This window comes from Ailuropoda melanoleuca, chromosome 2 (assembly GCF_002007445.2).
Source record: "Ailuropoda melanoleuca isolate Jingjing chromosome 2, ASM200744v2, whole genome shotgun sequence".
NCBI lineage: Eukaryota > Metazoa > Chordata > Mammalia > Carnivora > Ursidae > Ailuropoda > Ailuropoda melanoleuca.
This window is the reverse complement of record NC_048219.1, coordinates 17,125,383-17,134,967: the sequence shown is the minus strand read 5'-3', so window position 1 is coordinate 17,134,967 and position 9,585 is coordinate 17,125,383. Positions and strand designations below refer to the sequence as shown.

The following is a 9,585-nucleotide window of genomic DNA, read 5'->3' as shown; positions in this document are numbered from 1 at the left end:
TTCCTCTCCCACTCCCCCTTGCTTGTGTTCCCTCTCTCGCTGGCTGTCTCTATCTCTGTCAAATAAATAAATAAAATCTTTAAAAAAATAAAATAAATAAAATAAAATAAAATAACTATTTTTAAATAGTAAACGTGTGTCTTCCACAAGAAAAATGTCTACAATATATTAAGTTTTAATATATAAGCTTGACACTATTTCTCTAAAAATATGTAAATATACAGAAATATTCTGTAAGTATACATTCCCAAACTGTTAACCTAAGAAAACTATTAACCTAGAAAAACACAGTACTGAAGTATAAGGGTGTATGTGACAGTTTTCATCCTTTACTCTCTCTTCTTTTCCATTGTTCTAATTTTTGACAATGAGAATGTATTCATGAATTGCTTGGACAATCAAAAATTCCAATCTTTAAGCAATGTTGAGAAAGAAAAGCAAAGCTGGAGATACCGTAATTCCAGACTTCAAGATATACTACAAAGCTGTAGTAATCAAAACAGTACGACACTGGCACAAATACAGACATATAGAACAACGGAACAGAAAAAAAAAAAAGAGCCCAGAAATAAAGCCACGCTTATGAGATCAGTTAATCTATGCTGACAGGGGCAGGATATACAATAGGGAAAAAACAGTCTCTTCAATAAATGGTGCCACGAAAACTGGACAGCTACATGTGAAAGAATGAAAATGGACCACTCTCTAACACCGTACATAAAAATAAAATGGTTTAAGGACCTAAATGTGAGGCCTGGAACCATAAAAACCCTAGAAAAGAAAACAGGTATTAATTTCTTTAACATCAGCCCTACCAACATTTTTCTAGATATATCTTCTAAAGCAAGAGAAACCAAAGCAAAAATCAACTCCTGGGACTACATCCTTTTGCACCACAAAGGAAATAATTAACAAAACTAAAAGGCAACCTACTGAATTGCAGAAGATATTTGCAAATGATGTATCTGCTAAGGGGTTAATACTCCAAATATATAAAGAACTTAGACAAGTGAACACCAAAAAAAAAAAAAAAAAAATCCAATTAAAAAAAGGGCAGAGGACCCGAACAGACATTTCTCCGAAGAAAACATACAGATGATCAACAGACACATGAAAAATTGCTCAACAGCTCTAATTATCAGGAAAATGCAAATCAAAGCCACAAGGAGATATCACCTTACACCCATCAGAACGGGTAGAATCAAAAAGATAAGAAATGACAAGTGTTGGCGAGGATGTGGGAAAAAAGGAATCCTTGTCAATGTGGTAATGTAAACCAGTACAGCCAATTTTTCCCCACACTGTGGAAAACAGTATGGAGGCTCCTCAAAAAGTAAAAATAGGAGGGGAAAGAAGTAAAAATAGAAGTACATATGACCCAATAATTCCACTTCTGGGTATTTACCCAAGGAGAACAAAAACACTAACTCAAAAAGATAAATACACCTCTACACTTACCACAGCATTATTTACGATAACCAAGATATGGAAGCAACTTAAGAGCCAATTAACAGACAAACGCATATACATACATACAATGGAATATTACACAGCCATAAAAAAGGATAAGCTCTTGCTATCTGCGACAACATGGCTGGACCCAGAGGGTACCGTGCTAACTGAAATATGGCAGACTGAGAAAGACAAACAACAGAGGATTTCACTCTCATGTGGATTCTAAAAAACAAATAAATAAACAAAAAGGAGAATCAGACCTATAAATACAGAGAACAGATGGTTGCCAGAGGGAAGGGGAGGGTAAGACGATGGAAAAAAGGGTGGGGGGAATAGGAGATACAGGCTTTCTGTTATAGAATGGATAAGTCATGGGAATAAAAGGCACAGCATAGGAAATATACTCGATGACACTGTAATAAAGTTGTATGGTGACAGATGGTAGCTACACTTGTGGCAAGCACAGCATAACATACAGAGAAGCTGAATGACTACCCTGTACACCTGAAACTAATGTAACACTGTGTATCAACTACACTCAAATTTTTTTTAATTTTAATACTTACATATACATACCGTCAACATATTTTTCCAAAAATCAGACTAATACCCCAAGCTATTAACAGTAAGATTACATGATAGTTTCCCTTCTGTAATTTTACATCTTGTCTTGAGCTTTCAGAAATGAGTACATGTAAGAGTCAAAAAAAATTTTTAATGTAGATATTTAGGTTTTTTAAAAGATTTTAGAATTTATTTGAGAGAGGAAGAGAGCGAGCACGCACAGGAGCAGGGGGGAGGAGCAGAGGGGAGGGAGATGCAGACTCCATGGTGAGCAGGGAGCCTGATGTGGGGCTTGATCCCAGGACCTCTAGATCATGACCTGAGCCGAAGGCAGATGCTTAACCAACTGAGCCACCTAGCGGCCCCCATATTTGGTTTTATTACTTTAAGACACCTTATGTATTTTAAGCATATGTATTTAAAAAGCAAATTAATGAAAATGAAAGCACAATTAAAAATATGCCTATTTTATATAGCCACGTATCATAAAAATGCAATTTCCAAGCTAGGCCATTCATTCTATCATATCTGGTAATAATTCCTACATGTGTCCATATTAATAAAGCATTATTGTGCTAGCTAATGTGAACACTCAGGCTATTTCCTTCAGAGTAAAAATACTATGTAATCAAATGTCAGCACAATAACCTAATAGATTCCACAAGCAAGGCATTAAAAAAACATATTATTAAAGAATTTAGACATAGCACAAAAAGGAGAGAAATAGACAAATACATTCATAGTTCCCTACCTAGCTGTGTCGCAGAAATACAGGTAGAACTAAATGAATAGCCTTGAACTCAAGATGTATCTGTAACAGAATTCAATCTCAATTTCCAAAAAATTACAGTACCTTGAAATATTTTTCATACGGGGAAGTATAGCTCAAAACCTACAAAAACTCTGAAGGGAAATTTTTTTCATAAAAGCTCACTGTCATGTTTTAGGCTAAAACCAGGGAATCAAAATTCAGTGGTAGGCAGACATAAAGCAATCCACTCTTCCCCAGTGATTTACTTTGCTATAATGAAAGAAAAACATGTGATTTGGGGGGTGGTATCAGGTTCAGAACATGGCAAAACGTTAAATGTTCTGGACCTGGTAAGTCTGGTAAATGCTGCACAAAACTGAATGCTCTCTAGGAGACTCACAACGCATCTTAACGTATGTAAGATGACACATTAAAAACACATATCCCAACATTATCCCAGCTTATACGAACACAGAATCCGTAGTTCAAGAAGTACTTACTAATACATAGAACTCATGAAACAAACACAGCTTAGGAAATGCTGATATAGGAAAAAGAGCATGGACTTAGGAGTCTGAAGACTCTACCATAGCTTAGTAACTGTGTGATCCTGGGAAAGTTACTTAATTTCCCCAAGCCTCAGTTTTCTATTTGTAAAATGAAAATAACACCATCCACCTGAGCGCTTGGCACATAAAAGATGATCGAGAAGTAAATAAATAGTCCCTCTAATTTTCCATATAATGGTTTATATGTTGGCTTTAGTGAGCAATGAGAAGTTTGAGGAATCTATTTCTTTATACCATCTTGCTCAATCCCTTATCTATGTTCAAGTTTTCCAGTTTGATGTCAATCATATCCAAAATAAATGTTTCAACCTGGCTAAGCAAATCCAGGTTAAAAAAAAAAAGTTTACTTTAAATATTTGTGGAACATAGACAACCATGGGAAATTCTTAAAAAACATAAATAAAATTGATTTCTACCCTTTAGTAATCAAGATACAAAGAATAAGACAGGGTCCCTCCTGAGAAGCAACATAAACTAGCTAACCAAAAAATGTCCCTATTTCTTAATAATTAAGACAGGTAAGGCCTGTTACTTTCAAGAAGTCTAGTCAGGGACTTAAGGAAGGGAGGACATAAAAGATCAACAAATCCTGACTGAATACCCATTAAGTGCCAGGGACAATTCTAGGCACTCGGTAAACAAAACAGTTGGCACCCTCATTATGCTTACATTCCAGATGCAGACAGAGAAACAGACATAATTGTCACAGACATCAGATTGTAGTTGGTGATTTAAAGAAATAGAAAGCAATGTTAAGGAGTTGGTAGAAGATGAGGAAGCACTGTTTTCAGTAAGATAATCAAGAAAGTCCTCTGGGAGGTGATAGGTGTCTAGAACTAAGTGAAAACAAAGCACACTTTAGTTTACCAATGCCTTTGCAGGCTTGAAATAAATGGTGCTTTCTATTAGGTTTTTTATTAACAGTTTTCAGAAGAGCGTGATCTTCAGAATTCACTACTATAAGAGAGACTGGGTGATACCACATAAATGATGGCCTCCAGGGGTCCCACTGCTTCACAAGTCACATTTATAATTACGTTTTGGTCATATACAGTGCAATGCTAGCTTTTGCCATTATAACTACCTGTCATCTAGTCTCTATTTAGACATCTCCCAAGAAAAGGCAGCACAAAAAGAAAAGATAAAGTATTTAAAAATCCTTTAAAATAAAGTGTTCAAGAGCTCAAGAGTTTTCATGGACCAATCTCAAGGAGTTCAGAAGACTGATCCTGTCCATCGCAACATCTTCAAACTGTTGTCTTATTAGGCTGCTAACTCTTCCTCAATACTCTAATGCCTCCAATCTTCTCCCTCCAACAACACTACTCCTCATTCCACACACGTAACTGTGTACATTATTGTATGAATGTAGGCTAAGTTGACAAGTTATGTTTCCAAGAAATGAGCCAAGTGTCCTCTCCTGTTCCTTCACAGTAATTTCTTATGATAAAGTTGCTTTTTAACATACCAAATTTTACATCAAGTGTTCCTTTTGAAGTACTCACCTCGAGTATACCATGAAGTTCTACAGGATAATGCATTCAACAAATTAGTCTTGTGTGCCAGGCATTGTATTAATTGCTAGGTACCAAGTATACAAAAAAAGACTAAACAAGACCCCTGCTCAGAGTCATTTACTACTCAACACAAGAGACAACCCTAAAAACAACTATCCAGGTACCACACTTACAAAAAAGATGCTACTGGAGTACATTAAGTGAAAGGATCACCTCATTCTGTCTGCTGAAATCAGAAAACATTTGAAAGACTTAATACCTGAACCTGGTCTTAATGGAGAAATAGGCACATGGGGAAGGGAGGACCCTGAGGTTAATCAGGCCGACTGAGAGATGGACACTGTAGTGAAGGTAAACTACCCCCACCCCAAAAAAAAGAAGCTGGAAAGGTGGGAGGTAGGAGCTGGGAAAGGGAGAGGCAGTGTCCAGATTCTAAAAGGCTTTGTCTGCCAGGCTAGGCCAGTAAGTCAGAATTTTATCTTGTCTTTGGGGTAAGAAACCATTTAAGAATTTTAGGGAATAAAGTGCCTAATGAGATTATATTTACAATTTAGAAGGAACACCAAAACAGACTGTAGATGAAGCCAGTCAGAAAGCAAGAGAGATTAGTGAAAAGACTGCTCCAATAGGACATTATGAAGCCTGAGCTAAGACACTGACAGCAAGAAAAGCAAGAGTTAAAAGCATAGGTACGTACAAAGTGTCAAAAGAACACAAACATCTAAGAGGAAATCTATCCAGTGAAATCAGAGAAAGCTTCACAGGGGAGGTGGTATTTGCACTGGGCCCTGAACAAGGAAAATTTGCTATACAGAAAATAAGAGAAAAGGACAGAACAGCACAGTGAAAGGGGAAGACAGAATGCTTAATGACCTGAGAGATTGTAAGAGTAGTAATTCTATCCTTTTGGAGATCAAGCAGTTGGTATTTACTGAAAGCCTAAAATATGCCGTGGATCTTTTTTTTTTTTTTTTAAGATTTTATTTATTTATTCGACAGAGATAGAGACAGCCAGCGAGAGAGGGAACACAAGCAGGGGGAGTGGGAGAGGAAGAAGCAGGCTCATAGCGGAGGAGCCTGATGTGGGGCTCGATCCCATAACGCCGGGATCACGCCCTGAGCCGAAGGCAGACGCTTAACCGCTGTGCCACCCAGGCGCCCCTATGCCGTGGATCTTGATGAAACAAATGAAAATTAAGATTACCTTTCCCAAAATAATACACTTGGAAATTCACAGGCAAATTTTAATCACAGGAGTAACTAAGATTACATTTTGGTCCAAGTACTCCAAGTACAGTACCCCTACATAAGAGTAGGATTTTAGTGACGAGACTGGCTAGGTTAAGAGCTGATAAGTAAACTGGGGGTAAGGTGGTGAAGACTTTTTATTCTAAGGCTAAGAAATCTGGATAACTCAACAACTCCGGGAACACTGTTTTTCACAGATTATCTTATTTAGTCCATAGAACAATACATTTACGTGGTTAACAGTAAGTACTATTATCAATCTATTTGCCAAAGAGAAAACTAAGGGTTAAAGAAAATAACATACCAAGGTCACATCCCAGTATGCCTATCTGACTTAGACCCTTTGTACTCAATCACTAACCTAAGAGAAACTTAAATATATGCCGTACTTACTTATTTTAACATTTAAAAATCTGTAAGTCACTATTAGTCTAGAATCTAAGAGTATTTCATATAAACAAGGTTTACTCATAAAACTACTTTGGTATTCTCAAAGTATAACCATTCACCCAATAATTTCAGATTTGTTAATGTTACTTAAAAAGCCTTCAATATGTATACAAAGAAAACTACCAGTTGTAAAACCTTAGGAATCATGATGCCCAAAATATAGCAAAAACTTGAGAGGACATCATCAATTTTTCAATAAAACAAAGAAAGACTGTTTTCTGGAGTTAATCTTATCCACACCGTTTGGAAGACAATGTTTTCAGAAAAAAGAATTAAGGGAAAGGAGGGAAAAGCCACATCCCATAGTCACTGAATACAAATGCTCACTGAATACAAGTTGATCTAAGTATCATTTTCTTAGTAACTATTACTTCTGAAGTTTCATTTTTATCATCTTCACAAACTTCTGAAAATTGAAAACATGCCCAGAATGAGACAAGCTCTCTATCCTTTCATATGTTGGTTTATTTCTTGATTTGGTGCAATTCCAAAGATAGAGCCATACTGCAAGAGCAGGAGGGATCTACTTGGTACAATCTAAGTCTCTGGAACACTTCTAAACTAAATACCTGATGGGGCACCTGGGTGGCTCAGTTGGTTAAGCATATGCCTTTGGCTCAGGTCATGATCCTGGGATTCTGGGATCGACCCCCGAGTCAGGCTCCCTGCTCAGAGGGGAGTCTGTTTCTCCCTCTGCCTCTGCCCTTCCACCTGCTTGTGCTCACACTCACTCTCTCTCAAATAAAAAAATAAAATCTTAAAAAAAAAACAAAAACAACCCTAAATAACCTGATGAAAATACTTTTGTGGCAGTTAAGTATCCCAGAGAGCACAAGTCAGGCTACATATCTTTACATATTAAGTGCTCCTAGAGGGCATGTTCCTATCGCCAGCACTTAGTGCAATGTCAGGCACACAACAGTGAGTGGATGAATAAATCTTATTCTGCCTTTCAAATGTGAAACCAAGAGCTATTCAACCAAATTTGAATGGTGACATTGTTCCTCCTCCATCATAAAATTATGAACAAGGACACCCTGAAATGATTTTATCTGGGCTATTGAAAAAAAGTGACAAAAATATTGTGACAAATATTGTTTAGAGTTGTATATAAACTTTCTATTCTACTGTTTGTATAAAGCACTATAAGGAGATCAAGTTCAGAAAACAAAATAAGTTCCACAGGCACAGTTTGCCCAAGGTTATTAGCTAATAAGTGGCAGAGTCACAATTAGGACCCAACTAGCTCTCAATCCAATGCTTCCTATCATAACATATCATCATCACAGGGACATCCTTCTTATTTCATTTATTAGTAAAAAAAAAAAAAAAAATTGGGAAAAATTTTAGGCCAAAAGGAAAACTCACAAAAAAGACAAATTACAAAAGTACTTTCCTTCTTAAATTCTCCTGTGCCCTTACATTTCTAGGTGTCACCAAGACTCAAGACATTAAGCACTAGGCATAAAGCAAAAAAAAAAAAAGAGTGAGAGAGAAATATATGCACACACACACACATATCAATATATATATATATATATTGAATGGTATACTCTGACAAGCTTCAATTTGACTAGTTACATCCATTCTTCGACAACACAAGCTTAGAAGGCTTCTCCCAAACCCGCACTTCTCCTATCCTCCTCCTCACTCCTCCTCCTTGTCCAATTACTCCCCATTCTCCCGAAGCTTCAAATTTTCCTTCTCATCTCTACCTTTTGGCACTGAAATGCTCTGCTCCCCTTCCCTCCCCCAACATTCCCATGACTCAATTAATCCTTTCAGCCATAAGGGCTTCCTGGACCACCCTATCTAAAGTGGCCTCTCCCAGTTACTTCTAAGTTCATAACTACAATGCATAAACTTTTATTTTTACTAGTTAACTGTCGTTCCCATTACGATGCCCCATGATGGCTTTACCCTCTCCACTGTCTCTACAACACCTCCTTTTCCATCATTACCAAAACTGTTTTTGGAAATGCTGTTATTTCTACCACCTGCTCCCAACTGTAAGCTCATCAAGGGTAAGTGCTGTCTTATTCATTTCCTCAGCACTTGGTAAAGTGCCTGACACCATCCAACGCAGTCAGTAAAAGTTTGTAGAATAAATGTGTGTAGTAAATAGGAATGTTCATTAATAGCGAAGAAGCAAAGAACAATTACACCTCAACACTTCCTAGTGCAGGGAAATGCTGCAGGGTGTAGACATAAAAACTGTAATGATACAATGTATTAGCAAGGACGAAATTCCATTTGAAGAGATGAGGTGCCTCTAGCTCAGCAGAGAGGAGGAAGAAAAGCAATCAAGCAAGTCTACTTTTTATTTTCCACTGGACCAAAAGAGCAAATTGTCCCCTAAGATTACAACTTTGAAACACTGTGATTTATTCAGCACACTCAACTACTCATCAAGAGTCCAAGTACCAACCTACTACTATTATTTTGCATTCTCTAAGATACACCAGGTGAGAAGCAGAGGGCTGGCCCAAACCTGGCAGAACAAACAGCAAAAGTAGAATAATGACATATCTTTAAATTTATAGAGGAAAAAACCTCGAAGTGGCTATGGAGACCAAACTAAACATACCAATAAATATATAACCACAGGTTAGGACCCACTATGGCATAGAAATGGTCATACCACTGCCAAAAGAGACCACTCTTCACATCTTTCTCAAACCTCTTCTACTCAAAGACCGTAATACCACTACAAGGCTCAATAGCCTCATTCCTGGTAGCACAATTCTCAAAGGACCACAGAAGAGGCGAAAAGAACAGCTTAACAGTCTCCCCCCCGACCTCAAAAAAATAAAATAAAAATTAAATAAGAAAAAAGAAAAAACCAAACAACCAAAGGGCTCCACAATCCCTAAAGAGAAAGCCCTAGACGCCTTTCAAAGCCAACTGTCAGACCTTTTAGGGGCCCAGATGACGTTGACTCCAAAGATAAGTCTCTGGCCCCAACACATATCTCCGGATTTTTCAAGAAAACCCAGGTTTTCCAGTTTGGAGATCTGCACTCAAAAAAGGA

At 37.4% G+C, this 9,585-nt stretch overlaps 1 protein-coding gene across 1 annotated transcript in view; it reads right to left on the bottom strand.

The window, feature by feature from the left end:
* Window positions 1-9,585, bottom strand: part of RLF (RLF zinc finger) — an 86,243-nt gene that overhangs the window by 76,033 nt on the left and 625 nt on the right. The gene's annotated exons all lie outside the window — the stretch shown is intronic.